Source organism: Paroedura picta, chromosome 4 (assembly GCF_049243985.1).
Source record: "Paroedura picta isolate Pp20150507F chromosome 4, Ppicta_v3.0, whole genome shotgun sequence".
In the NCBI taxonomy this organism is placed as follows: Eukaryota; Metazoa; Chordata; class Lepidosauria; order Squamata; family Gekkonidae; genus Paroedura; species Paroedura picta.
Window position 1 is genome coordinate 114,616,800 of NC_135372.1, and position 4,676 is coordinate 114,621,475.

Here is a 4,676-nt window from a genome sequence, read left to right on the forward strand (position 1 = left end):
ATTGTATCAACTCTCATTGTGAAGTACTTGGGCCTGTACAGGCGGCATCACAATAGCTTTGTCCATGCTGGCCAATCACTGAGTTTAGAAATGTTCTGACATTTGCATACTTAACAGGACCTTCTTATACCTTGGGAGAGGTCTTGACACTTACAATCAGGGAGGCACATACAGAAGAAGCAGATTGAAGCCATGCCTGCTGCAGTCAGAAGAAAGAAACATGCTTCAAGACTGAAAAGACTGAAGCCCACACGTAGAAAGACTCAGCCTGCAAAAAAGAAAGGCAGCTTCAAGCGAGGGGAGCAAGCAAGGCCAAAACCAGTGCCAATGAAGCATGGAAAAAACAGAAGTAGGAACCCAACCTCTCCCTCCCTGAATGACACTAAGATCCTGAGACTACTGGAAAGGTCCCATAAGTACATGACAAGCAAGGCCAGAGTGATAATGTTTTCGTTTGTGAAGAATCTCTACAGAAGGGTGTCTGTTGAAGCGGAGCGCCTCAGGAAGTTGAGGAAGCAAACCAGCATAGGCTCCAGAGAGATGCGGACTGCCTTGAAGTGTGTAATGCCCATTAAATATCAGAAGTGCATTGAAAACACTCACAAAAGTGTGAGTCCTCGCTTCACCTCGGGTTCCTAAAGAAAAAAGCAACCCTCCCCTTCACCATGGGGTGAGAGACAGAAAAATATGAGAAAGGGAGAAGGGAGAGGAGTAAATCCAATCACCCCAAGACCCCTTCTGGTATTGACAAGAGAACCATGAACTCTAGCTCTTAGCACAGACATTCTTCAAATATAGGATGGCGCTTCAAGGAGAAAGCAGGATTGACCAGTGCAACTCGGATTCAATATAGGACTGCAACAGACATCATTATTTGGAGCAAAATATTTACTTTCTGGCTGAATGAGTGAGAGAACTTCCACAATTGGTAGAAAGAAAAGCAGGGAACACATGAAAGAAACATCGGTACCTGGAAGTAAAGTCTCCATACATTCAGGGTAAAGACAACATTTTTCTTAAATCTGAATCAACAAGAGAAACATTTGGGGGGAAGATCATTACAGATGTAAAACATACAAGAGCTTATACTTTTTTGAGTAAGAGAACTAAGACTTTTGCCATCCTTTAAATACTGAAGAATTGTGTGTGACACGCTAATCAGAAGGGCATTATAATAAAGTAGTCATCAAATATTTGGGGTCTTGTGTTTTCCCAGTATTTTAGAGATAAAGGTTCTGTAAGTTTTATGATGTACAGTTTTATGTTAGCTGAGTTTAAATCTGTTAAAAAGGGGGGGTTGTTAATGGGGAAATCTGCCTTTGTGGAATACATTATTTGAAATATTTATTTAAGTAGATATTTATACCATGAGTTTCTCCCCAATAGGAACCCAACCCATTTCAGGATACCATTTTGCCTTCTTCCATTTGATCATCATAATAACAGTGCTGTCAGGTAGGTTAGGTTGAGAGAGAGTGACTGACCCAGGGTCACTCAACAGTCTTCCCTGGCAGAGTGGGAATTCCATCCTGGATCTTCCAGTTCCTAGTCTTCTACTTTACTTGTTACATTGGCCATACTGTATTGCTTGTCCTCCTATCGATATAGAATTTAGATCTTAAAAAACCTCAAACCCCAAATTTAGTAGTCCTGATCTCCATAAGTTGTTGAACTTTATCAAAATGATCTCTAGCTACCTTATTGTATACTTTTAAGAATAATTATTTTCTGATACCAGTGAGGGCAATCCACGTCCCTTTGATCTGTGATATGGGCTACACTAGAATGTGTCACCTAAGCAAGAACTTATCTGAAGTTTAAAGAACTTCATGCCATTTTGAACCTTATCTGAGATGAGAGAACAGGGCCATGGCTCATAAATACACAGCCTGGTCCTGTTGGCTTTATGGCAAACCATTGTTAACCAAATAGTTGGGAAAACTAGGTTTCAATTGGAAACTTAGCAACAGAGAGTAACTCAGTATTTTTACCAATTTCTAAAAAGAGACACTTGAATGCATTTTATCAAGTGAATTAACTTGATTTTCGATTTGATTTATTAGATTTATAAAACCACCCCTCTTGGCACAGCTATCTCGGGGTGATGTAAAATTTAAAAACCAGTAATACAATAAAATAGTAACAAACTTGCTTAGAACTATCAACGGACTGCAGTTGGTATCCTTTTGATTTCCAGATCTGATCCAGAACAGCTTATCTGGGTATTACTGGGGCAGGGTGGGGGCTCATAGATATTCTTTGTGGCCTGGCCTCAACCAAATACCCAGTGGAAGAGCTCTATATTGTAAGCCCTGTGGAACTCACTGTGCTCTTACAGAGCCTGCATCTCTTTGACCCATTATGCAGAGGGGGAATAACACACATTCGGGGTGGAATGGCGGTGACTAAAATCACTGATAACGCATGGTGCTGACTGCAACCAGCTGCAGCTTCGGTGCATGCCGCTGAAAAAGCTACATTAGCGAAACACGGAAGAAAGCGCAGCTTCCGGGTGACCGGGGCGCAACCAAAAGCGGCGCCGGGATCGCTGCGTGCATAATCGGCTACTCTGGGTTTTGCCGCCGTCGCGCCCCGTCCCGTGCATAACCGGTGTGCTTCGCGTCTTCCCCCTCCATGTTTTCCATGTGACCCGAAATCGCCGTTTCGGTGGCCGTGCATAATGGGCCCTTGGGAAGCTCATTTTACAACATATGGGCCTGGACCAAGACTGAGAAGGCCCTGGTCCTGGTTGAGGAATATAGCAAACACAGTAAAACACACAACCAAGACTGCTTAGGAAAACAAGGGGTGAAAAGGGAGACAGTTTTATTGAGAAAGGCAATATTTACCAATCACAACGTGAACAGATGTTTAATCCAGCAGCAAAATGACCAATACTTCACAGAGACCCTTTCCACAGTACAGACTTCCCCTTTGTTTTCACTGCTTTGAATTCCAATGTGACAATTAGGCATGAGTATGGGGGGGGGGGGCAATTTTGGATTTGACCCTAAAGGGTCTGAAGCAGACGTCCCTGGCTTGGATTTGGCTGAATGGATTCTGCCAAATCTGAAAAGGTCAGGAATCAGGGCTCTCTAAACTTTGGGAAGGGCAGACACAGAGTTCTTCATGCCTCCCTTTTCCAGTACAAGCTGGCTCACCTGTGGGAAGGATCGGGGTGGGGAGAGAGCATGCCAAACATGCTCATCTTGACAGATCAGATCTTTGGTAGACCCTTTAAATGCCTCCCTCCCCTTTTCTCAGGCAGTGGAGAATGCTCTCCGCTGCCAGAAAAGAGTGGGGAGGGAGGTATGTTTTTGCCTGTTTAAATTATAAGAATAAGCAATTCAGCTTGGATAGGATACTTTTCAGCTTATTCGATCCGAATTGCCCATCCCTAGTGACAATCCAAAATTGCATTCTGCATCATGAGTTTTCTTCCATTTCAATCCAGGACTGATTGCACCAGATGTATTTTGTATTTGCTTTGAAAATGTGGGCAATGCTGCCTCCCGTCATGCTCCCCCTTTAAATTAAAAAAATTAAATTTGCGAATGTGTAATAATGCAATCGCACAATGACATAATTAAAAATGTCAGCCACTGCATGTTGTCTGCTGACGTTCTCACATTCACAATTCCCGCAGCATGAACCACCATTTTATGATCTTGTGATTTTTTTTTACTTTCCTCCACATATCTAGGCTTGCAGTGTCCCACACCCTCCTTTAAATTCCCTTTTAGAAAAATAAGTGGTATTATTATGTTCTAACATGATTACTAACCATTCACAGCATAACAAGTATATTAAGAACCGTAGGCTTTGTGGAGTATGTGGTTTTGGGAGCTGCATTGCTAATGTCATTTCATCTGTTATATCCCTCCAGCGATGTACACCGAAGAATGTTGTCCGTGTTTCTGTTGGAAGTGGAGGTGTGTGCACACCTGCTCAAACTTGATTGGCTAAGGGATTTACCATTGTATTTGATGGTGGTGGTGGTTTTAGTTCATTTAAATTTTAAAAGCACATCTCACCATGTGATTGAGATTAATAAACTAAATATTCAAAATTTGCCCTGCAAAATTGCAAAACACAGTGCTGCTATGTAGTTTATGACAAGCTTTTGAATGGCCCAAAACTCTACAACAGGGTAGATTTTTAAAAAGAAAAGAAAATGGGTAATCATTTAGAATAAGCCCATTCATTTAAAATAACCCTAACCCCATAAGGAAGAAGGAAAATTGCAGCTCTGGAAAAGCCTCTTAAAACAACATGGAGTTTTGTTGGGAGGGAGTATGGGGAACGAATTAAGTGCTTACTGGTGCCTTAAACTCTAGAGCCATGTTTAGATGGGGTTACACTATGAAAAGTGGAGGGGGGAAAGGCATGAAGGAATCCCAGAAGTCCAGGTTCTCAGTAGCCTTACTTACAACCCAATAGAACTGCCAACATGGTTCCCTTTTGAAGGCTCAGTTTTCCAGTTCTCCTTCAAATCAATAGCAATCAATAGCGAAAGAACATAAAAGTATGGAGGATCACATTCTGAAGTATACCCTAAAAGTAGGTGTTGCCATGTTGCTTCTAAATAGTGTTGTAATGTGATCATTTTCAAAGTATTTAAAAAATGGCAGGTTCTATTGAGACAACAGCAGGACGGGGGTTATGAGGGAGGAAAG